This window comes from Macaca mulatta, chromosome 15, assembly GCF_049350105.2.
Source record: "Macaca mulatta isolate MMU2019108-1 chromosome 15, T2T-MMU8v2.0, whole genome shotgun sequence".
Lineage (NCBI taxonomy): Eukaryota > Metazoa > Chordata > Mammalia > Primates > Cercopithecidae > Macaca > Macaca mulatta.
Genome location: NC_133420.1, coordinates 35,492,609 through 35,519,439, shown reverse-complemented (window position 1 = coordinate 35,519,439; position 26,831 = coordinate 35,492,609).

The window sequence follows — 26,831 nt, the reverse complement described above, 5'->3', positions numbered from 1 at the left end:
TGAGGAATCGCCATACTGTTTTCCATAATGGTTGAACTAGTTTACAATCCCACCAACAGTGTAAAAGTGTTCCTATTTCTCCACATCCTCTCCAGCACCTGTTGTTTCCTGACTTTTTAATGATTGCCATTCTAACTGGTGTGAGATGGTATCTCATTGTGGTTTTGATTTGCATTTCTCTGATGGCCAGTGATGATGAGCATTTTCTCATGTGTCTGTTGGCTGTATGAATGTCTTCTTTTGAGAAATGTCTGTTCATGTCCTTTGCCCACTTTTTGATGGGGTTGTTTGTTTTTTTCTTGTAAATTTGTTTGAGTTCTTTGTAGATTCTGGATATTAGCCCTTTGTCAGATGAGTAGATTGCAAAAATTTTCTCCCATTCTGTAGGTTGCCTGTTCACTCTGATGGTAGTGTTTTTTGCTGTGCAGAAGCTCTTTAGTTTAATGAGATCCCATTTGTCAATTTTGGCTTTTGCTGCCATTGCTTTTGGTGTTTTAGACATGAAATCTTTGCCCATGCCTATGTCCTGAATGGTACTACCTAGGTTTTCCTCTAGGATTTTTATGGTATTAGGTCTAACATTTAAGTCTCTAATCCATCTTGAATTAATTTTCGTATAAGGAGAAAGGAAAGGATCCAGTTTCAGCTTTCTACTTATGGCTAGCCAATTTTCCCAGCACCATTTATTAAATAGGGAATCCTTTCCCCATTTCTTGTTTCTCTCAGGTTTGTCAAAGATCAAATGGCTGTAGATGTGTGGTATTATTTCTGAGGACTCTGTTCTGTTCCATTGGTCTATATCTCTGTTTTGGTACCAGTACCATGCTGTTTTGGTTACTGTAGCCTTGTAGTATAGTTTGAAGTCAGGTAGCGTGATGCCTCCAGCTTTGTTCTTTTGACTTAGGATTGTCTTGGAGATGCGGGCTCTTTTTTGGTTCCATATGAACTTTAAAGCAGTTTTTTCCAGTTCTGTGAAGAAACTCATTGGTAGCTTGATGGGGATGGCATTGAATCTATAAATTACCTTGGGCAGTATGGCCATTTTCACAATATTGATTCTTCCTATCCATGAGCATGGTATGTTCTTCCATTTGTTTGTGTCCTCTTTGATTTCACTGAGCAGTGGTTTGTAGTTCTCCTTGAAGAGGTCCTTTACATCCCTTGTAAGTTGGATTCCTAGGTATTTTATTCTCTTTGAAGCAATTGTGAATGGAAGTTCATTCCTGATTTGGCTCTCTGTTTGTCTGTTACTGGTGTATAAGAATGCTTGTGATTTTTGCACATTAATTTTGTATCCTGAGACTTTGCTGAAGTTGCTTATCAGCTTAAGGAGATTTTGGGCTGAGACAATGGGGTTTTCTAAATATACAATCATGTCATCTGCAAACAGGGACAATTTGACTTCTTCTTTTCCTAACTGAATACCCTTGATTTCTTTCTCTTGCCTGATTGCCCTAGCCAGAACTTCCAACACTATGTTGAATAGGAGTGGTGAGAGAGGGCATCCCTGTCTTGTGCCAGTTTTCAAAGGGAATTTTTCCAGTTTTTGCCCATTCAGTATGATATTGGCTGTGGGTTTGTCATAAATAGCTCTTATTATTTTGAGGTACGTTCCATCAATACCGAATTTATTGAGCGTTTTTAGCATGAAGGGCTGTTGAATTTTGTCAAAAGCCTTTTCTGCATCAATTGAGATAATCATGTGGTTCTTGTCTTTGGTTCTGTTTATATGCTGGATTATGTTTATTGATTTGCGAATGTTGAACCAGCCTTGCATCCGAGGGATGAAGCCCACTTGATCATGGTGGATAAGCTTTTTGATGTGTTGCTGAATCCGGTTTGCCAGTATTTTATTGAGGATTTTTGCATCGATGTTCATCAGGGATATTGGTCTAAAGTTCTCTTTTTTTGTTGTGTCTCTGCCGGGCTTTGGTATCAGGATGATGTTGGCCTCATAAAATGAGTTAGGGAGGATTCCCTCTTTTTCTATTGATTGGAATAGTTTCAGAAGGAATGGTACCAACTCCTCTTTGTACCTCTGGTAGAATTCAGCTGTGAATCCATCTGGTCCTGGACTTTTTTTGGTTGGTAGGCTATTAATTGTTGCCTCAATTTCAGAGCCTGCTATTGGTCTATTCAGGGATTCAACTTCTTCCTGGTTTAGTCTTGGAAGAGTGTAAGTGTCCAGGAAATTATCCATTTCTTCTAGATTTTCCAGTTTATTTGCGTAGAGGTGTTTATAGTATTCTCTGATGGTAGTTTGTATTTCTGTGGGGTCGGTGGTGATATCCCCTTTATCATTTTTAATTGCGTCGATTTGATTCTTCTCTCTTTTCTTCTTTATTAGTCTGGCTAGTGGTCTGTCAATTTTGTTGATCTTTTCAAAAAACCAACTCCTGGATTCATTGATTTTTTGGAGGGTTTTTTGTGTCTCTATCTCCTTCAGTTCTGCTCTGCTCTTAGTTATTTCTTGCCTTCTGCTAGCTTTCGAATGTGTTTGCTCTTGCTTCTCTAGTTCTTTTAATTGCGATGTTAGAGTGTCAATTTTAGATCTTTCCTGCTTTCTCTTGTGGGCATTTAGTGCTATAAATTTCCCTCTACACACTGCTTTAAATGTGTCCCAGAGATTCTGGTATGTTGTATCTTTGTTCTCATTGGTTTCAAAGAACATCTTTATTTCTGCCTTCATTTCGTTATGTACCCAGTAGTCATTCAGGAGCAGGTTGTTCAGTTTCCATGTAGTTGAGCGGTTTTGAGTGAGTTTCTTAGTCCTGAGTTCTAGTTTGATTGCACTGTGGTCTGAGAGACAGTTTGTTATAATTTCTGTTCTTGTACATTTGCTGAGGAGTGCTTTACTTCCAATTACGTGGTCAATTTTGGAGTAAGTATGATGTGGTGCTGAGAAGAATGTATATTCTGTTGATTTGGGGTGGAGAGTTCTATAGATGTCTATTAGGTCTGCTTGTTGCAGAGATGAGTTCAATTCCTGGATATCCTTGTTAACTTTCTGTCTCGTTGATCTGTCTAATGTTGACAGTGGAGTGTTGAAGTCTCCCATTATTATTGTATGGGAGTCTAAGTCTCTTTGTAAGTCTCTAAGGACTTGCTTTATGAATCTGGGTGCTCCTGTATTGGGTGCATATATATTTAGGATAGTTAGCTCTTCCTGTTGAATTGATCCCTTTACCATTATGTAATGGCCTTCTTTGTCTCTTTTGATCTTTGATGGTTTAAAGTCTGTTTTATCAGAGACTAGTATTGCAACCCCTGCTTTTTTTTGTTCTCCATTTGCTTGGTAAATCTTCCTCCATCCCTTTATTTTGAGCCTATGTATGTCTCTGCGTGTGAGATGGGTCTCCTGAATACAGCAGACTGATGGGTCTTGACTCTTTATCCAGTTTGCCAGTCTGTGTCTTTTAATTGGAGCATTTAGTCCATTTACATTTAAGGTTAAGATAGTTATGTGTGAACTTGATCCTGCCATTATGATATTAACTGGTTATTTTGCTCATTAGTTGATGCAGTTTCTTCCTAGCCTCAATGGTCTTTACATTTTGGCATGTTTTTGCAGTGGCTGGTACCGGTTGTTCCTTTCCATGTTTAGTGCTTCCTTCAGGATCTCTTGTAAGGCCTAGTGGTGACAAAATCTCTAAGCATTTGCTTATCTGTAAAGGATTTTATTTCTCCTTCACTTATGAAACTTAGTTTGGCTGGATATGAAATTCTGGGTTGAAAATTCTTTTCTTTAAGAATGTTGAATATTGGCCCCCACTCTCTTCTGGCTTGTAGAGTTTCTGCGGAGAGATCTGCTGTTAGTCTGATGGGCTTCCCTTTGTGGGTAACCCGACCTTTCTCTCTGGCTGCCCTTAAGATTTTTTCCTTCATTTCAACTTTGGTGAATCTGGCAATTATGTGTCTTGGAGTTGCTCTTCTCGAGGAGTATCTTTGTGGCGTTCTCTGTATTTCCTGGATTTGAATGTTGGCCTGCCCTACTAGGTTGGGGAAGTTCTCCTGGATGATATCCTGAAGAGTGTTTTCCAACTTGGTTCCATTTTCCCCCTGACTTTCAGGCACCCCAATCAGACGTAGATTTGGTCTTTTTACATAATCCCATACTTCTTGCAGGCTTTGTTCATTTCTTTTTCTTCTTTTTTCTTTTGGTTTCTCTTCTCGCTTCATTTCATTCATTTGATCCTCAATCGCTGATACTCTTTCTTCCAGTTGATCGAGTCGGTTACTGAAGCTTGTGCATTTGTCACGTATTTCTCGTGTCATGGTTTTCATCTCTTTCATTTCGTTTAGGACCTTCTCTGCATTAATTACTCTAGCCATCAATTCTTCCACTTTTTTTTCAAGATTTTTAGTTTCTTTGCGCTGGGTACGTAATTCCTCCTTTAGCTCTGAGAAATTTGATGGACTGAAGCCTTCTTCTCTCATCTCGTCAAAGTCATTCTCCGTCCAGCTTTGATCCGTTGCTGGCGACGAGCTGCGCTCCTTTGCCGGGGGAGATGCGCTCTTATTTTTTGAATTTCCAGCTTTTCTGCCCTGCTTTTTCCCCATCTTTGTGGTTTTATCTGCCTCTGGTCTTTGATGATGGTGATGTACTGATGGGGTTTTGGTGTAGGTGTCCTTCCTGTTTGATAGTTTTCCTTCTAACAGTCAGGACCCTCAGCTGTAGGTCTGTTGGAGATTGCTTGAGGTCCACTCCAGACCCTGTTTGCCTGGGTATCAGCAGCAGAGGCTGCAGAAGATAGAATATTTCTGAACAGCGAGTGTACCTGTCTGATTCTTGCTTTGGAAGCTTCCTCTCAGGGGTATACTCCTCCCTGTGAGGTGTGGGGTGTCAGACTGCCCCTAGTGGGGGATGTCTCCCAGTGAGGCTACTCAGGGGTCAGGGACCCGCTTGAGCAGGGAGTCTGTCCCTTCTCAGATCTCAGCCTCCGTGTTGGGAGATCCACTGCTCTCTTCAAAGCTGTCAGACAGTCGTTTGCGTCTGTGCAGAGGTGTCTGTGTGTCTTAGTTTACTGTGCCCTGTCCCCAGAGGTGGAGTCTACAGAGACAGGCAGGTTTCCTTGAGCTGCTGTGAGCTCCACCCAGTTCGAGCTTCCCAGCAGCTTTGTTTACCTACTTAAGCCTCAGCAATGGCGGGCGCCCCTCCCCCAGCCTCGCTGCTGCCTTGCCGGTAGATCACAGACTGCTGCGCTAGCAACGAGGGAGGCTCCGTGGGTGTGGGACCCTCCCGGCCAGGTGTGGGATATGATCTCCTGGTGTGCCTGTTTCCTAAAGCGCAGTATTGGGGTGGGAGTTACCCGATTTTCCAGGTGTTGTGTGTCTCAGTTCCCCTGGCTAGGAAAAGGGACTCCCTTCCCCCTTGCGCTTCCCAGGTGAGGCAATGCCTCGCCCTGCTTCAGCTCTCGCTGGTCGGGCTGCAGCAGCTGACCAGCACCGATCGTCAGGCACTCCCCAGTGAGATGAACCCAGTACCTCAGTTGAAAATGCAGAAATCACCGGTCTTCTGTGTCGCTCGCGCTGGGAGTTGGAGACTGGAGCTGCTCCTATTCGGCCATCTTGCTCCGCCCCCCTCTTAACCTTTTTTTAATTGAGTAGTTCATCCTCACTGTTTTTGTCATATCTGCGAAGAGTTATTTGGGAGCACATTGAAGCCTATGGTGAAAAAGGAAATATCCTCAGATTTAAACTAGAAAGAAGCTTTCTGAGAGACAGCTTTGTGATTGGTGAATTCATCACATAGAGTTAAATCTTTCTTTTCATTGAGCAGTTGGGTCCACTGTTATTGTGGAATCTGCAAAGGGATATTCGGGAGCACATAGAGTCCAATGGTGAAAAAGAAAATATCTTCAGGTAAAAACTGGAGAGAAGCTTTCTGAGAAACTCCTTTGTGATGTGTGCATTCATCTCATAGAGCTAAACGTTTCTATTGAGGGAGTAGTTTGGCATCACTGTTTTTGTGGTGTCTGAGAAGGGATATTTTGGAGTGCATTGAAGCCATGGTGGAAAAGAAAATATCCTCAGATAAAAACTGGAAAGAAGCTTCCTGATAAACTGCTTTGTTATGGGTGAATATACCTCACAGAGACAAATCTTTCTTTTCACTGCACTGTTTGGTAGCACTGTTTTAGAGAAATCTGCAGAGGAATATTTGGAAAACATAGAGGCCAATGGTGAAAAAAGAAAATTCTTCAGGGAAAAACAGCAGATAAGATTTAGGAGAAACTCCTTTGTGATGTGTGCATTCATCTCATAGAGCTAAATGTTATTCTTAAGGGAACACTTTGGCATCACTGTTTTTGTGGTGTCTTAGAAAGGATATTTGGAAGTGCATTGAATTCTAAGCTGGAAAAGGAAATATCCTAATATAAAAAATAGAAGCTTTCTGAGAAACCACTTTGTGATGTGTGAATTCATTTCACAGAGTTACATGTTTCTTTTCATAGATCAGTTTGGTGGCACTGTTTTTGGAGAATCTGAGAAGAGATATTTTGAATCGCATTGAAGCCTATGGTGACAAAGGAAATATCCTCAGATAAAAACTAGAAAGAAGCTTTCTGAGGAAGTTGTTTGTGATGTGTGAATTCATTTCAGAAAGTTACACATTTCTTTTCATGGAGCAGTTTGCTATCACTGTTTTCATGGAATCTGCAATGGGATATTCTGTAGTGCATTGAGGCCTATAATGAAAAAGTAAATATCCTTATGTAAAAACTAGAAGGAAACTTTCTGGGAAACAGCTTAGGGATTTGTGAATTCATCTTTCAGAATTACACCATTCTTTTCATTGAGAAGTTTGATAACATTGTGTTCATGGAATCTGCAATAGGGTAGTTAGGAATGCATTGAAGCCTATATTGACAAAGGAAATATCTCCAGATAAAAACCAAAAAGTAGCTTTCAGTGAAACTGCTTTGTGATGTGTGAATTCATCTCACTGAGTAACACCATTCTTTTCATTGAGCAGTTTGCTAACACTGTTTTCGTGGAATCTGCAAAGGGATATTTCTGAGTGCTCTGAGGCCTACGGTGAATAAGGAAATATCCTAAGACAAAAACTAGAAATAAGTTTTCTGAGAAACTACTTTGTCCTGTGTGAATTCAACTCACGGATATACACTGTTCTTTTCATTTACCAATCTGCTAACCCTCTTTTCTAAGATTCTGAAATGGGATATTTCTAAGCGAATTGAAGCTTATGGTGACAAAGGAAATATTCTCATATAAAAACTAGAAAGAAGCATATTGAAAAACCACTTATTGATGTTTTAATTCATCTCACAGAAGTACATGATTCTTTTCATGGATCAGTTTGGTAGTACTGTTTTTGGGGAATCTGAGATGAGATGTTTTTTATTGCATTTAAGCCTAAGGTGGCAAAGGAATTATCCTCAGATAAAAACTAGAAAGAAGAATTCTGAGAAAGTTCTTCTTGATGTGTGAAATCATCTCACAGACTTACACCTTTCTTTTCATGCAGCAGTTTGATAACACTTCTTTCATGGAACCTGCAATAGGATATTGCGAGGGCATTGAAGACTATGGTGACAAAGGAAATATCCTCAGATAAAAACCAAAAAGAAGCTTTCTGTGAAACTGCTTTGTGATGTGTGAATTCACCTCACCAAGAATCCCTGTTCTTATCATTGAGAAGTTTGCTAACACTTTTGTCATTTAATCTTCAATGGCATATTCAGGAACACATTGAGGAATACAGTGAAAAAGGAAATATCCTCAGATAAAAATTAGAAAGAAGCTTTCTGAGAAACTAATTTTGGATGTGTGAATTTATCTTGCAGAGATACACAGGAGTTTCCCTTGAGCAGTTTGATAACACTGTTTTTGTGGAATCTGCAATAGGATATTTGGGAGTGTACTGAAGCCTATGGTGGCAAAGGAAATATCCTCAGACAAAAACAAGAAAGAAGCTATCTCATAAACTGCTTTCTGATATGTGAGTTTATCTCATAGATATACACGTTTCTATTCATGGAGCAGCTTCCTAACACTGTTTTCATGGAATCTCCAAAGTGATATTCGCAAGCGCCTTGAGGCCTATGGTGCAAAGGAAATAACCTCAGACAAAAACTACAAAGAAGATTTCTGAAAAACTGCTTTGTGATTTGTGAATTCATTTCACAGAGTTACATGATTCTTTTCATGGAGCAGTTTGATAGCACTGTTTTTGGGGAATCTGAGAAGGGAAATTTTGGATTACATTGAAGCATATGGTGACACAGAAATATCCTCAGATAAAAACTATAAAGAAGCTTTCTGAGAAAGTTATTTGCGACGTATGAATTCATCTCACAGAGTTACACCTTTCTTTTCGTGGAACGTTTTTCTAACCCTGTTTTGGTGGAATGTGCAAAGGGATATTTGGGAGCACTTTGAGGCCCATAGTGAAAAAGGAATTATTCTCAGATTAAAACCAGAAAGAAGCTTTCTGAGAAATTGCTTTGTGATGTGCACATTCATCTCACAGAGTTACACTGTTTTTTTTCATTGAGCAATTTGCTTACACTGTTTTCTTGTAATCTGCAATCTGATATTTCAGAGTGCATTGAAGCTTATGGTGACAAAGGAAATATCCTCATACAAAAACTAGAAAGAAGCTTTCTGAGAAACTGCTTTGCAATGTATGAATTCCTGCGCTTTGTGTCCTGCGCTCCCTATTATCCTACTGCAGATTCCATGAAAAGAGAAAGTAAATATCCTCAGATAAAAACTAGAGAGAAACAACTTTGTGATGTGTTAATTCATCTTACAGAGTTACACCATTCTTTTCATTGAATAGTTTGATAACACTGTTTTAGTGGAATCTGCATTTTTATAATTGGGGGCACTTTGAAGCCTATGTTGACGAAGGAAATATCCTCAGATTAAAACCAAAAAGAAGCTTTCTGTGAAACTGCTTTGTGATGTGTGAATTTATCTCACAGGGTTACACCATTCTTTCATTGAGACGTTTGCTAACACTTCTGTCTTGGAATCTGCAATGGGATATTCGGGAGTGCATTGAGAAATATGATGAAAAAGAAAATATCCTCAGATAAAAACTGGAAAGAAGCTTTCTGAGAAACAGGTTTGTGATGTGTGAATTCATCTCACAGAGTTACACTGTTCTCTGCATTGAGCAGTTTTCTAACACTGTTTTCTTGGATTTCACAATGTGACATTTTGGAGCACATTGAAGCTGATGGTGACAAAGGATATATCCTTAGAGAAAACCTAGAAAGAATGTTTCTGAGAAGCTGCTTTCCGACTTGTGAACTCATATCACAGAATTACAGCTTTTTCTTTCATGGATCAGTTTGGTAGAACCGTTTTTGGGGAATCTGAGAAGGGATATTTTGTATCACATTGATGAATATGATGACAAAGAAAATATCCTCAGATAAAAACTACAAAGAAGCTTTCTGAGAAAGTTACTGTGATGTGTGAGTTCACACCTTTCTTTTCATGGAGCAGTTTGCTAACACTGTTTTCGTGGAATCTGCAAGGGGATATTTGGGAGCGCATTGAGGCCTACTGTGTAAAAGGAAACATACTCATAGGAAAACCAAAAAGAAGCTTTCTAAGAAACTGCTTTGTGATGTGTGAATTCATCTCACAGAGTTACACCATTCTTTTCATTGAGCAGTTTGATAACACTGTTTTCGTGGAATCTGCAATAGGAAATTTGAGAGCACATTGAAGCCTATGATGACAAAACAAATATCCTCAGATAAATACCAAACAGAAGCTTTCTGAGAAACTGCTTTGTGATGTGTGAATTCAATTCACAGAGTTACACTGTTCTTCTCATTGAGCAGTTTGTTAACACTGTTTTCTTGCAGTCTGCAATGATATATTTTGGAACACACTGAAACTTATTGTGAAAAGGGAAATATCCTCAGACAAAAACTTGAAAGATACTTTCTGAGAAACTGCTGTGTTATTTGTGAATTCATCTCACAGTATTATACAATTATTTCCATGGAGCAAATTGATAGCACTGCTTTAGGGAATCTGAGAAGGGGTTTTTTTTTTTTTTAATCGGATAGAGGCCTTTGGTGAGAAATGAAATATCCTGAGATAAAAACTGTAATGAATCTTTCTGAGAAAGTTCTTCTTGATGTTTGAATTCACCTCACAGAGTTACACCTTTCTTTCATGGAGCAGTCAGGTAACACTGTTTTCGTGGAATCTGCAAAGGGATATTTTGCCTATAGTGATAAGAGAAATATCCTCAGACAAAAATGAGAACGAAGTTTCCTGAAAAAGTACTTCATGATGTGTGTATTGATCTCACAGTGCTACACTGTTCTTTTCAATGAGCAGTTTGATAACACTTTTCTCGTGTAATATGCATTAGGATATTTGGGAGTGCAATGAAGCTTGTAGTGAAAAAGGAAATATCCTCAGATAAAAATCCAAAAAAAGTTTTCTGAGAAACTTTGTTGTGTTGTGTCAATTCATCTCACAGAGTTGCACTCTTCTTTTCAATGAGCAGTTTGCTAACACTGTTTTCTTGGAATCTGCAATGGGATTATTTTAGACTGCATTGAATCTTATGGTGATCAAGGAAATATCCTGACACAAAAACTAGAAAAAAGTTTTCCGAAAAACTGCTTGGTGATTTCAAATTCATCTTAAAGAGTTACACAAATCCTTTCATGGAGCAGTTTGCTAGCACTTTCTTTGGGGAATCTGAGAAGAGATATTTTGGATCACCTTGAAGCCTATGGTGACAATGGAAATATCCTCAGATAAAAATTATAAAGAAGCTTTCTGAGAAACTTCTTTGTGATGTGGGAATTCATCTCACAGTGTTACCCCTTTCTTTCATGGAGCAGTTTGCTGACACTGTTTTCATGGAATTTGCATAGGGTTACCTTGAAGCTCATTGAGGCCTATGGTGAAAAGGGAAATATCCTCAGATAAATACTAGTAAGAAGATTTCTGAGAAACTGCTTTGTGATGTGTGAACTCAGCAAACAGTGTTATACTCTTCTTCAGATTTTTCAGTCTGCTTACAGTGTTTTCTTGGAATGTGCAATGGGATATTTCAGAGTGCATTGAAGCTTATAGTGACAAAGAAAATATCTTTAGACAAAAACTAGAAAGAAGCTTTCTGAGAAACTGCTTTGTGATTTCTGAATTCATATCACAGAGTTACACAATTTCTTTCATGGAGCACTGTTTTTGGGGAATCTGTGATTGGATATTTTGGATTGCATTGAAGCCTATGGTGAGAAAGGAATTATCCTCAGATAAAAATTTAAAAGAATTTTTCTGAGAAACTTCTTTGTGATATTTAGGAGCACATTGAGGCCTACAGTTTCACAGGGTTAAACTGTTTTTTTCAGTGAGCAGTTTCCTAACACTGTTTCCTTGGAATCTGCAAAAGGATATTTCGGAGAACATTGAAGCTTAGATTGACAAAGGAAATATCATCATATAAAAACTAGAAAGAAGCTTTCTGAGAAACTGCTTTGTGATGTGTTAATTCATCTCCCACATTTACATGATTATTTTCGTGGATCAGTTTGGTGGCACTGTGTATGCAGAATCTGAGAAGGGATGCTTTGGATCGCATTGAAGCCTATGGTGAAAAAGGAAATATCCTCAGATAAAAACTAGAAAGAATCTTTCCGAGAAACTGCTTTGTGATGTGTGAATTCATCTCACAGTGCTACACCATTCTTTTCATTGAGCAGCTTGATAACACTGTTTTCTTTGATGTGGAATAGGATATTATGGATCGCATTGAAGCCTATGGTGACAAAGGGTATATCCTCAGATAAAAACTACAAAGAAGCTTTCTGAGAAAGTTCTTTGGGATGTGTGAGTTCATCTCAAAAAGTTACACCTTGCTTTTCATGGAGCAGTTTGCTAACACTGTTTTCATGGAAACTACAAAGGGATATTTGAGAGCTCATTGAGGCCTATAGTGAAAAAGGAAATATCCTCTTAGAAAAAAATTGAAAGAAACTTTCTGAGGGGCGGAGCAAGATGGCTGAATAGGAACAGCTCCAGTCTCCAACTCCCAGCGCGAGCGACACAGAAGACCGGTGATTTCTGCATTTTCAACTGAGGTACTGGGTTCATCTCACTGGGGAGTGCCGGACGATCAGTGCTGGTCAGCTGCTGCAGCCTGACCAGCGAGAGCTGAAGCAGGGCGAGGCATCGCCTCACCTGGGAAGCACAAGGGGAAAGGGAATCCCTTTTCCTAGACAGGGGAACTGAGACACATGACACCTGGAAAATCGGGTAACTCCCACCCCAATACTGCGCTCTAAGGAAACGGGCACACCAGGAGATTATATCCCACACCTGGCCGGGAGGGTCCCACGCCCACGGAGCCTCCCTCATTGCTAGCACAGCAGTCTGTGATCTACCGGCAAGGCAGCAGCGAGGCTGGGGGAGGGGTGCCCGCCATTGCTGAGGCTTAAGTAGGTGAACAAAGTCACTGGGAAGCTCGAACTGGGTGGAGCTCACAGCAGCTCAAGGAAACCTGCCTGTTTCGGTAGACTCCACCTCTGGGGACAGGGCACAGCTAAACAACAACAACAACAACAACAACAACAAAGCAGCGGAAACCTCTGCAGACGCAAACAACTCTGTCTGACAGCTTTGAAGAGAGCAGTGGATCTCCCAACACGGAGGTTGAGATCTGAGAAGGGACAGACTGCCTGTTCAAGTGGGTCCCTGACCCCTGAGTAGCCTAACTGGGAGACATCTCCCCCTAGGGGCAGACCGACACCCCACACCTCACAGCGTGGAGTACACCCCTGAGAGGAAGCTTCCAAAGCAAGAATCAGACAGGTACACTCGCTGTTCAGAAATATTCTATCTTCTGCAGCCTCTGTTGCTGATACCCAGGCAAACAGGGTCTGGAGTGGACCTCAAGCAATCTCCAACAGACCTAAGCTGAGGGTCCTGACTGTTAGAAGGAAAACTATCAAACAGGAAGGACATCTACACCAAAACCCCATCAGTACGTCGCCATCATCAAAGACCAGAGGCAGATAAAACCACAAAGATGGGGAAAAAGCAGGGCAGAAAAGCTGGAAATTCAAAAAATAAGAGCGCATCTCCCCCGGCAAAGGAGCGCAGCTCATCGCCAGCAATGGATCAAAGCTGGACGGAGAATGACTTTGACGAGATGAGAGAAGAAGGCTTCAGTCCATCAAATTTCTCAGAGCTAAAGGAGGAATTACGTACCCAGCACAAAGAAACTAAAAATCTTGGAAAAAAAAGTGGAAGAATTGATAGCTAGAGTAATTAATGCAGAGAAGGCCATAAATGAACTGACAGAGATGAAAACCATGACACGAGAAATAAGTGGCAAATGCACAAGCTTCAGTAACCGACTCAATCAACTGGAAGAAAGAGTATCAGCGATTGAGGATCAAATGAATGAAATGAAGCGAAAAGATAAACCAAAAGAAAAAAGAAGAAAAAGAAATGAACAAAGCCTTCAAAAAGTATGGGATTATGTAAAAAGAACAAATCTACGTCTGACTGGGGTGCCTGAAAGTGAGGGGGAAAATGGAACCAAGTTGGAAAACACTCTTCAGGATATCATCCAGGAGAACTTCCCCAACCTAGTAGGGCAGGCCAACATTCAAATCCAGGAAATACAGAGAACGCCACAAAGATACTCCTCGAGAAGAGCAACTCCAAGACACATAATTGCCAGATTCACCAAAGTTGAAATGAAGGAAAAAATCTTAAGGGCAGCCAGAGAGAAAGGTCGGGTTACCCACAAAGGGAAGCCCATCAGACTAACAGCAGATCTCTCGGCAGAAACTCTCCAAGCCAGAAAAGAGTGGGGGCCAATATTCAACATTCTTAAAGAAAAGAATTTTAAACCCAGAATTTCATATCCAGCCAAACTAAGTTTCATAAGTGAAGGAGAAATAAAATCCTTTACAGATAAGCAAATGCTTAGAGATTTGGTCACCACTAGGCCTGCCTTACAAGAGACCCTGAAGGAAGCACTCAACATGGAAAGGAACAACCGGTACCAGCCATTGCAAAAACATGCCAAAATGTAAAGACCATTGAGGCTAGGAAGAAACTGCATCAACTAACGAGCAAAATAACCAGTTAATATCATAATGGCAGGATCAAGTTCACACATAACTATCTTAACCTTAAATGTAAATGGACTAAATGCTCCAATTAAAAGACACAGACAGGCAAACTGGATAAAGAGTCAAGACCCATCAGTCTGCTGTATTCAGGAGACCCATCTCACACGCAGAGACATACATAGGCTCAAAATAAAGGGATGGAGGAAGATTTACCAAGCAAATGGAGAACAAAAAAAAGCAGGGGTTGCAATACTAGTCTCTGACAAAACAGACTTTAAACCATCAAAGATCAAAAGAGACAAAGAAGGCCATTACATAATGGTAAAGGGATCAATTCAACAGGAAGAGCTAACTATCCTAAATATATATGCACCCAATACAGGAGCACCCAGATTCATAAAGCAAGTCCTTAGAGACTTACTAAGAGACTTAGACTCCCATACAATAATAATGGGAGACTTCAACACTCCACTGTCAACATTAGACAGATCAACAAGACAGAAAGTCAAAAAGGATATCCAGGAATTGAACTCATCTCTGCAGCAAGCAGACCTAATAGACATCTATAGAACTCTCCACCCCAAATCAACAGAATATACATTCTTCTCAGCACCACATCATACTTACTCCAAAATTGACCACGTAATTGGAAGTAAAGCACTCCTCAGCAAATGTACAAGAACAGAAATTATAACAAACTGTCTCTCAGACCACAGTGCAATCAAACTAGAACTCAGGACTAAGTAACTCAATCAAAACCGCTCAACTACATGGAAACTGAACAACCTGCTCCTGAATGACTACTGGGTACATAACGAAATGAAGGCAGAAATAAAGATGTTCTTTGAAACCAATGAGAACAAAGATACATCATACCAGAATCTCTGGAAAACATTTAAAGCAGTGTGTAGAGGGGAATTTATAGCACTAAATGCCCACAAGAGAAAGAAGGAAAGATATAAAATTGACACTCTAACATCGCAATTAAAAGAACTAGAGAAGCAAGAGCAAACACATTCGAAAGCTAGCAGAAGGCAAGAAATAACTAAGAGCAGAGCAGAACTGAAGAAGATAGAGACACAAAAAACCCTCCAAAAAATCAATGAATCCAGGAGTTGGTTTTTTGAAAAGATCAACAAAATTGACAGACCACTAGCAAGACTAATAAAGAAGAAAAGAGAGAAGAATCAAATCGACGCAATTAAAAATGATAAAGGGGATATCACCACCGACCCCACAGAAATACAAACTACCATCAGAGAATGCTATAAACACCTCTACGCAAATAAACTGGAAAATCTAGAAGAAATGGATAATTTCCTGGACACTTACACTCTTCCAAGACTAAACCAGGAAGAAGTTGAATCCCTGAATAGACCAATAGCAGGCTCTGAAATTGAGGCAATAATTAATAGCCTACCAACCAAAAAAAGTCCAGGACCAGATGGATTCACAGCTGAATTCTACCAGAGGTACAAGGAGGAGTTGGTACCATTCCTTCTGAAACTATTCCAATCAATAGAAAAAGAGGGAATCCTCCCTAACTCATTTTATGAGGCCAACATCATCCTGATACCAAAGCCTGGCAGAGACACAACAAAAAAAGAGAATTTTAGACCAATATCCCTGATCAACATCGATGCAAAAATCCTCAATAAAATACTGGCAAACCGGATTCAGCAACACATCAAAAAGCTTATCCACCATGATCAAGTGGGCTTCATCCCTGGGATGCAAGACTGGTTCAACATTCGCAAATCAATAAACATAATCCAGCATATAAACAGAACCAAAGACAAGAACCACATGATTATCTCAATAGATGCAGAAAAGGCTTTTGACAAAATTCAACAGCCCTTCATGCTAAAAACGCTCAATAAATTCGGTATTGATGGAACGTACCTCAAAATAATAAGAGCTATTTATGACAAACCCACAGCCAATATCATACTGAACGGGCAAAAACTGGAAAAATTCCCTTTGAAAACTGGCACAAGACAGGGATGCCCTCTCTCACCACTCCTATTCAACATAGTGTTGGAAGTTCTGGCTAGGGCAATTAGGCAAGAGAAAGAAATCAAGTGTATTCAGTTAGGAAAAGAAGAAGTCAAATTGTCCCTGTTTGCAGATGACATGATTGTATATTTAGAAAACCCCATTGTCTCAGCCCAAAATCTCCTTAAGCTGATAAGCAACTTCAGCAAAGTCTCAGGATACAAAATTAATGTGCAAAAATCACAAGCATTCTTATACACCAGTAACAGACAAACAGAGAGCCAAATCAGGAATGAACTTCCATTCACAATTGCTTCAAAGAGAATAAAATACCTAGGAATCCAACTTACAAGGGATGTAAAGGACCTCTTCAAGGAGAACTACAAACCACTGCTCAGTGAAATCAAAGAGGACACAAACAAATGGAAGAACATACCATGCTCATGGATAGGAAGAATCAATATCATGAAAATGGCCATACTGCCCAAGGTAATTTATAGATTCAATGCCATCCCCATCAAGCTACCAATGAGTTTCTTCACAGAATTGGAAAAAACTGCTTTAAAGTTCATATGGAACCAAAAAAGAGCCCGCATCTCCAAGACAATCCTAAGTCAAAAGAATAAAGCTGGAGGCATCACGCTACCTGACTTCAAACTATACTACAAGGCTACAGTAACCAAAACAGCATGGTACTGGTACCAAAACAGAGATATAGACCAATGGAACAGAACAGAGTCCTCAGAAATAATACCACACATCTACAGCCCTCTGATCTTTGACAAACCTGAGAGAAACAAGAAATGGGGAAAGGATTCCCTATTTAATAAATGGTGCTGGGAAAATTGGCTAGCCATAAGTAGAAAGCTGAAACTGGATCCTTTCCTTACTCCTTATACGAAAATTAATTCAAGATGGATTAGAGACTTAAATGTTAGACCTAATACCATAAAAACTCTAGAAGAAAACCTAGGTAGTACCATTCAGGACATAGGCATGGGCAAAGACTTCATGTCTAAAACACCAAAAGCAATGGCAGCAAAAGCCAAAATTGACAAATGGGATCTAATTAAACTAAAGAGCTTCTGCACAGCAAAAGAAACTACCATCAGAGTGAACAGGCAACCTACAGAATGGGAGATAATTTTTGCAATCTACTCATCAGACAAAGGGCTAATATCCAGAACCTACAAAGAACTCAAACAAATTTACAAGAAAAAACCAAACAACCCCATCAAAAAGTGGGCAAAAGATATGAACCGACATTTCTCAAAAGAAGACATTCATACAGCCAACAGACACATGAAAAAATGCTCATCATCACTGGCCATCAGATAAATGCAAATCAAAACCACAATGAGATACCATCTCACACCAGTTAGAATGGCGATCATTAAAAAGTCAGGAAACAACAGGTGCTGGAGAGGATGTGGAGAAATAGGAACACTTTTACACTGTTGGTGGGATTGTAAACTAGTCCAACCATTATGGAAAACAGTATGGTGATTCCTCAAGGATCTAGAACTAGATGTACCATATGACCCAGCCATCCCATTACTGGGTATATACCCAAAGGATTATAAATTATGCTGCTATAAAGACACATGCACACGTATGTTTATTGCGGCACTATTCACAATAGCAAAGACTTGGAACCAACCCAAATGTCCATCAGTGACAGATTGGATTAAGAAAATGTGGCACATATACACCATGGAATACTATGCAGCCATAAAAAAGGATGAGTTTGTGTCCTTTGTAGGGACATGGATGCAGCTGGAAACCATCATTCTTAGCAAACTATCACAAGAACAGAAAACCAAACACCGCATGTTCTCACTCATAGGTGGGAACTGAACAATGAGATCACTTGGACTCAGGAAGGGGAACATCACCCACCAGGGCCTATAATGGGGAGGGGGGAGGGGGGAGGGATTGCTTTGGGAGTTATACCTGATGTAAATGACGAGTTGATGGGTGCTGACGAGTTGATGGGTGCAGTACACCAACATGGCACAAGTATACATATGTAACAAACCTGCACGTTATGCATATGTACCCTTGAACTTAAAGTATAATAATTAAAAAAAAAAAAAGAAACTTTCTGAGAATCTGCTTTGTGACGTTTGGATTCAAGGCATAGAGTTACACTGTTCTTTGCATGGAGCAGTTTGCTAACACTGTTTTCCTGGAATCGACAATGGCATATTTCGGAGTGTATTGAAGCTTATGGTGACAATGGAAATATCATCATATAAAAACTAGAAAGAAGCCCTCTGCGAAACTGCTTTATGATGCGTTAATGTATCTCACAGAGTTACATGATTCCTTTCATAAATCAGTTTGGTAGCACTGTTTTTTGGGAATCTGAGAAGGAATATTTTGGATCGCCGTGAACCCTATGGTGACTAAGAAAATATCCTCAGATAAAAACTACAAAGAAGCTATCTGAGAAAGTTCTTTGGCATGTGTGAATTCATCTCACAGAGGTACATCTTTCTTTTCATGGCACAGTTTGCAAACACTGTTTTCATGGAACTTGCAAAGGGATATTTAGGAGCACATTGAGGCCTATAGTGAAAAAGGAAATATCGTCAGATAAAAACTAGAAAGAAGCTTTCTGAGAAACTGCTTTGTGATCAGTAAATTCATGTGAGAGAACTAAGCCATGCTTTTCTTTGAGTCTTTTGATAACACTGTTTTCGTGGAGTCTACAGTAGGGTATTTTGGAATGCAACGAATAATATAGTGACAAAGGAAATATCCTCATAGAAAAACCAAACAGAAGCTTTCTGAGAAACCGCTTTGTGATGTGTGAATTCATGTTACAGCGTTACACTGTTCTGTTCATTTATCAGTTACCTACCACTGTTTTCTTGGAATCTACAATGGGATATTTTGGAGTGCATTGAAGTTTATGGTGACAAAGGAAATATCCTGAGACAAAAACTAGAAAGAAGCTTTCTGAGGAACTACTTTGTGATTTCTGAAATCATCTCACAGAGTTACACCTTTCTTTTCATGGAGCAGTTTGGTAGCACTGTTTTTGGGGAATCTGAGAAGCGATATTTTGGATCACATTGAAGTCTATGGTGTCAAAGGAAATATCCTCAGATTAAAACTAGAAAGAAGCTTTCTGAGAAAGTTACTGTGATGTGTGAGTTCATCTCACTGAGTTACAACTTTCTTTTCATGCAGCAATTTGTTAACACTGTTTTTGTGGAATGTGCAAAGGGATATTTGTGAGCGCACTGAAACCTATGTTGAGAAAGGGAATATCCTCAGATTAAAACTAGAAAGAAACATTCTGAGAAACTGCTTTTTGATGTGAATTCATCTCCCAGAGTTACACAATTATTTTCATGGATCAATTTTTAGCACTGTTTTTGGGAAATCTGAGTAGGGATATTTCGGATAGCATTGAAGCCTAGAGTGACTAGAAATTATCCTCAGATAAGCACTAGAAAGAAACTTTCTGAGAAAGGCTTTGGTGATGTTTGAATTCATCTCACAGAGTTACACCTTTGTTTTCATGGAGCAGATTTCTAACACTGCTTTTGTGAAATCTGCAAAGTGATATTTGGGACTGCATCGAGGCCTATAGTGAAAAAAGAATTATTCTCAGATAAAAACTAGAAAGAAACTTTGTCAGAAACTGCTTTGAGATGTGTGAACTCATATCACAGAGATACAGTGTTCATTTCATGTAGAAGTTTGTTGGCAGTGTTTTTGGGGAATCTCAGAAGGGATATTTTGGATCACGTTGAAGCCTATGGTAACAAAAGAACTATCTTCTGATAAAAAAAGTAGAAAGAAGTTATCTGAGAAAGTTCCTTGTGTTGTGTGAATTCATGTGGCCGATTTAACCCTTTCTTAACACAGAGAAGTTTGCTAACACTGTTTTCCTGGAATCTGTAAAGGGATATTTGGGAACACCTTGAGGTATATGGTGAAGAAGGAAGTATCCTCAGATAAAAACTAGAAAGAAACTTTCTTAGAAACAGCTTGGTGGTGTGTAATTTCATCTCACAGAGTTACACCATTCCTTCCATTGAGCAGTTTGATGACACTGTTTGGTGGAAGCTGCAATAGGGTATTTGCGAGTGCATTGAAGCCTATGGTGACAAAGGAAATATCCTCAGATAAAAACCAAAAAGAAGTTTTCTGAGAAATTGCTTTGTGATCTGTGAATTCACCTCTCTGAGTTACACTGTTCTTTTCATTGAGCAGTTTGCTAACACTGTTTTCTTAGAATCTGCTGTGGGATATTTCAGAGTGTATTGAAGTTTATGGTGACAAAGGAAATATACTCTGACAAAAACTAGAAAGAAACTTTCTGAGAAACTTCTTTGTGATTTGTGAATTCATCTCACAGAGTTACATGATTCTTTTCATAACACAGCTTGTTAGAACTATTTTTGGTCAATCTGAGAAGGTGTATGTAGATCTCATTGAAGCCTATGATGACAAAGGAGATGTCCTCAAATTATAAGTAGAAAGAAGCTTTTTGAGAAAGTTCTTTGTTATGTGTGAATTCACCTCACAGTGTTACACCTTTCTTTTCATGGAGCAGTTTGCTAATGCTGTTTTCCTGGAATATGCAATGGGATATTTGGGAATGCATTGAGGCCTATGGTGAAGAAAGAATTATCCTCAGATAAAAACTAGAAGGAATCTTTCTGTGAAATTGCTTTGTGATGTGTGATTTCATCTTACAGAGTTACACCGCTCTTTTCATTGAGCAGTTTGATAACACTTTTTCGTAGAATATGCAATAGGATATTTGGGAGTGCATTGAAGCCTATGGTGACAAAAGAAATATCCTCAGACAGAAACCAAAAGAAACTTTCTGAGAAACTGCTTCATGATGTGTGAATTCATCTCATTAGTTAAACCTTACTTTTCATGGAGCAGTTTGCTAATGCTGTTTTTGTGGAATCTGCCAAGGGATATTTGGGAGTGCTCTGAGGCCTATGGTGATAAAGGAAATATCCTCAGATAAAAACTAGAAAGAAGGTTTCTGAGAAACAGTTTTTTGATGTGTTAATTCATCTCACAGAACTACAGGATTCTTTCCATGGATTGGTATGATAGCACTGTTTTTGGTAAATCTGAGAAGGGATATTTTGGATCACATTGAAGCCTATGGTGATAAAGGAAATGTACTCTGGGAGGAACTAGAAAGAGGCTTTCTGAGAAAGGTCCTTGTGATGTGTGAATTCATCTCAGAGTTACACTGCTCTTTTCCATGAGCAGTTTGTAACAGTTTTCTTGGAATCTGTAATGGGATATTTGGGAGTGCATTGAAGCTTATGGTGACAGGAAAATCCTCATATAAAAACTAGAAATAAACTTTCTGAGAAACTGCTTTGTGAAGTGATAATTCATCTCACAGAGTTACATAATACTTTTCATGGAGTAGTTTGGTAGCACTGTTTTTGGGTAATCTGATAACGGATATTTTGTATGCATTGAAGCCTCTGTTGACAAAGGAAATATCCTCAGTTAAAAACTAGAAAGAAGCTTTCTGAGAAAGGTGTTTGTGATGTCTGAGTTCATCTCACAGAGTTACATCATTCTTTTCATGGAGTAGTTTGCCAAAACTGTTTTCGTGGAATATGCAGTGGACATTTGAGAGCGCATTAAGACATATAGTGACAAAGGAAATATCCTCAGATAAAAACTAGAATGAAGCTTTCTGAGAAACTGCTTTGTGATGTGTGAATTCATCTCACCAAATTACACCGTTCCTTTCAATGAGCAGTTGGATAACACTGTTTTCGTGGAATCTGCTATAGGATATTGGGAGGGCATTGAAGCCTATGGTGACAAAGTACATATTCTCAGATGAAAACCAAAAGAATGCTTTCTGAAAATCTCTTTTGTGATTTGTGAATTCATGTCACAGAGTTACACGATTCTTTTCATGGAGCAGTTTGGTAGCACTGTTTTTGGGGAATCTGAGAAGGGATATTTTGGATTGCCTTGAAGCCTATGGTGACAAAAGAAATATAATCAGATATTAACTAGAAAGAAACTTCCTGAGAAACTGCTTTGTGATGTGTGAATTCATCTCTCTGAGTTACACTGTTCTTTTCATTGAGCAGTTTGGTAACACTGTTTTCTTGGAATCTGCAAAGGGATACTTGAGAGTGCTTTGAGACATATGGTGACAATGGAAATATCCTCATAGAAAAACTAGAATAAAGCTTTCTGAGAAACCCCATTCTGATGTGTTAATTCATCTCAGAGTTTCATGATTCTCTTCATGGAACAGTTTCTTAGCAGTGTTTTTGGGGAATCTGAGAAGGGATATTTTGGATTGCATTGAAGCATGTGTTGACAAAGGAAATATCCTCAGACAAGACTAGAAAGGAGTTTTCCAAGAAACCACTTTGTGATGCGTGAATTAAACTCACAGAGTTACACTGATATTTTCATTGACTAGTTTGCTAACACTGTTTTCATGGATTGTACGATGTGATACTCCAGAGCCCTTTGATGCCTATGGTGAAAACTGAACTTTCTGCAGATAAAAACTAAAGAAGCCTTCTGAAAAACAGCTCTGTGATGTGTCAATTCATCTTACAGAGTTTCACTTTTCTTTTCATTGAGCAGTTTGATAACACAGTTGTTGTGCATTCTGCAATAGGATATTTGGGAGTGCATTGAAGCCCTATGGTGACAAAGGAAATATCCACAGATAAAGTGCAAAAATAAGCATTCTGTGAAACTGCTTTGTGATGTGTGAACTCATTTCACAGAGGTACACCATTCTTTTCATTGAGAAGTTTGCTAACGCTTTTTTCAATTAATCTTCCATGGGGTATATGGGAGTGCATTGATTAATACAGTGAAAAGGGAAATATATTCAGATAAAAACTAGAAAGAATTTTTCTGAGAAACATCTTTGTGACATGTGAATTCACCTCACAGAGTTACACCATTCTTTTCATGTAACAGTTTGGTAACACCTTTTTTGGGGAATCTGAGAAGAGATATTTTGGGTCACATTGAAGCTTATGGTGACAAAGGAAATATCCTCAATTAAAAACTAGAAAGAAGATTTCTGAGAAACTACTTCATCATATGTGAATTCATCTCACAGAGTTACACTGTTGTTTACATTGAACAGTTTGATAACACTCTTTTCGTGGAACCTGCAATAGGATATTTGGGAGAGCATTGAAGCCTATGCTGACAAAGGAAATATCCTCCAACAAAAAACAAAAAGAAGCTTTCTGAGTAACTGCTTTGCAATGTGTGAATTCATCTCACAGATTTACACATTTCTGTTATGGAGTAGTGTGCTAACAATATTTTCGTGGAATCTACAAAGGGATATTCGTGAGTACATTGAGGCAAATGGTGAAAAAGAAAATATTCTCAGATAAATAATAGAAAGAAACTTTCTGAGAAAGTTCATTGTGGTGTGTGAATTCATTTCACAGAGTTGCACATTTCTTTTCATGTAGCAGTTTGTTAACACAGTTTTTTTGGAATCTGCAAAGGGATATTTGTGAGTGCTTTGAGATCTATGGTTGAAAAATAAAAATCCTCACATAAAAACTAGAAAGAAGCTTTCTCAGAAACTTCTTTCTGATGTGTAAATTCATCTCACAGAGTTACACTGTTCTTTTCATGGAGCAGTGTGCTAACATAGTTTTCTTGGAATCTGCAATGGGATATTTAGGAGCGCATTGAAGCTTATGGTGATAAAGGAAATATCCTCATATAAAAACTAGAAAGAAGCTCTCTGAGAAACCACTTTGTGATGTGTTAATTCATCTCACAGAGTTACACCATCCTTTTCATGGATCAGTTTGGTAGCACTGTTTTTGTGGAATCTAAGAAGGGATATTTTGGATCGCATTGGAGCCCTTGGTGACTAAGGAAATATATTCAGATAAAAACTAGAAAGAAGCTTTCTGAGAAAGTTCTTTGTGATGTGTGAGTTCATCTCACTGAGTTACACCTTTCTTTTCATACAGCAGTTTGCTGAAACTGCTTTCCTGAAATTTGCATAGGGATATGCGGGAGCACCTTGAGGCCTATAGTGAAAAAAGAAACATTCTCAGGTAAAAACTAGAAAGAAGCTTTTTCAGAAACTACTTTGTGATGAGTGAAGTCATCTCATAGAGTTACACCTTTCTTTTCATTGACCAGTTTGGTAGCACTGTTTTTGGGGAATCTACAAAGGATATTCGGGAACTCATAGAGGCTGATGGTGAAAAAGGAAATATCTTCAAATAAAAACGGAGAGGTTTTTGAGAAACTGTTTTGTGATGTGTGCATTCATCTGACAGAGATAAACCATATTTTTGATTGACCAGTGTGGCATCACTGATTTTTTGGTGTCTGAGAAAGGATATTTGGGAATGCATTGAGGCTGATGGTGGAAAAGTACATACACTGCACAGATGAAAGGCAGAAAGGAGCCTTCTGAGAAATCTCTTTGTGATGGTTGAATTCATCTCCCAGAGGTAAATGATTGTTTTCATTGAGCAGTTTGTTAATCCTGTTTTTGTGGATTCTACAAAGGGATAATCGAAGCACAGAGAAGCCTATGGTGAAAAAGGAAATAAGCTCAGATAAAAGCTAGAAAGAAGCTTTCTGAGAGACTCTTTTGTGATGGGTGAATTCATCTCACAGGGTTAAATATTTCTTTTCATTGGGCAGTTTGGTAACACTGTTTTTGTGGAATCTGTAATGGGAAATTTGGGAGCACATAGATTTCTAAGGTGAAAGAAAATTCTCCAGATAAAAACTGGAGAGAAACTTTCAGAGAAAATCCTTTGTGATTTGTGCATTCATCTCATACAGCTAAACGTTTCTGTTGAGGGATCACTTTGGCTTCACTTTTTTTGTGGTATCTGAGAAGGGATATTTGGGAGGACATTGAAGCCTATGGTTTAAAAGGAGATGTCCGTATATAAAAACTAGAAAGAAGCTTTCTGAGAAACTCCTTTCTGATGTGTGAATTCATCTCAGTGAGTTACATTGTTCTTTTCATTGAGCAGTTTGCTAACACTGTTTTCTTAGAATCTGCAATGGGAGATTTCAGAGCGCATTCATGCTTATGGTGACAAATTAAATAATATCATATACAAACTAGAAAGAAGCTTTCTGAGAAACCACTTTGTGATGTGTTAATTCACCCCACAGAGTTACACGACTCTTTTCATGGAGCTGTTTACTAGCAGTGTTTCTGGGGAATCTGAGACAGGATATTTTGGATTGCATTGAATCCTATGGAGACAAAGGAAATATTCTCATATAAAAACTGGAAAGAAGCTCTCTGAGAAACCGCCTTGTGATGTGTTAGCTCACCTCACAGAGTTACAACTTTCTTTTCTTGGAGCACTTTGCTATCACTGTTTTCGTGGAATCTGCAAAGGGATATTTGGAAGGGCATTGAGGCCTATAATGAAAAAGGAAACATCCTCAGAAAAAACCAGAAAGAAGGTTTCTGAGAAACTGCTTTGGATTTGTGAACTCATCTTACAGAGTTACACCATTGTTTTCATGGAGCAGTTTGGTAGCACTCTTTTTGGAGAATCTGAGAAGGAATATTTTGGATTGCATTGAAGCTTTGGTGACAAAAGAATTATCCTCAGATAAAAACTAGAAAGAAGCTTTCTGAGAAACTTCTTTGTGTTGCATGAATTCACCTCACAAGGTTACACCTTTTTTTTCATGGAGCAGTTTGCTAACACTGTTTTTGTGGAATATGCAAAGGGATATTTGGGAGCATGTTGAGGTCTATGGTGAAAAAGGAAATATACTCAGATAAAAACGAGAAAGAAGTTTTCTGAGAAACTGGTTTATGCTATGTTAATTCATCTCATAGAGTTACACGGTTCCTCTCATGGATAAATTTGGTAGCACTGATATTCAGGAATCTCACAAGGAATATTTTGGATCACATAGAAGCCCATGGTGACAAAGGAAATATCCTCAGATAAAAACTGGAAAGAGGCTTTCTGAGAAATTTCTTTGAGAGGTGTGAATTCATCTCATGGAATTACACCTTTCTTTTCATGGAGCATTTTGTGAACATTGTTTTCATGGAATCTCCAAAGGGATATTTTGTAGCGTATTGAGGCCTATAGTGATCAGGGAAATATCCTCAGATAATAACTAGAAAGAAGCTTTCTGAGAAACTGCTTTGTGATGTGTGAATTCATCTCACAGAGTTATACAGTTCTTTTCATTGAGCAGTTTGCTAACACTGTTTTCTTGCAAACTGCAAAGGGATATTTCGGAGTGCATTAAGGCCTACCGTTAAAAAGGAAATACCCTCAAATAAAAACTAGAAGGAAGCTCTCTGTGAAACTGCTTTGTGATGTGTGAATTCATCTCTCAGATTTACACTGTTCTTTTCATTGAACAGTTTGATACCACTGTTTTCTTGGAATCTGCAATGGGATATTTTGGAGTGTATTGAAGTTTATTTTGACAAAGAAAATATCCTCAGACAAAAACCAGAAAGAAAGTTTCTGAGAAACACCTTTGTGATGTGTGAGTTCATCTCACAGTGTTACACCACTGTTTTCATGGAGCAGTTTGGTAGCACTGTTTTTGGGAAATCTGAGTAGGGATATTTTGAATCACCTTGAAGCCTCTGGTGACAAAGCAAGTATCTTAAGATAAAAATTAGAAAGAAGCTTTCTGAGAAACTCCTTGGTGATTTGTGAATTCATCTCACTGAGTTACACGATTCTTTTCATGGAGCACTTTGGT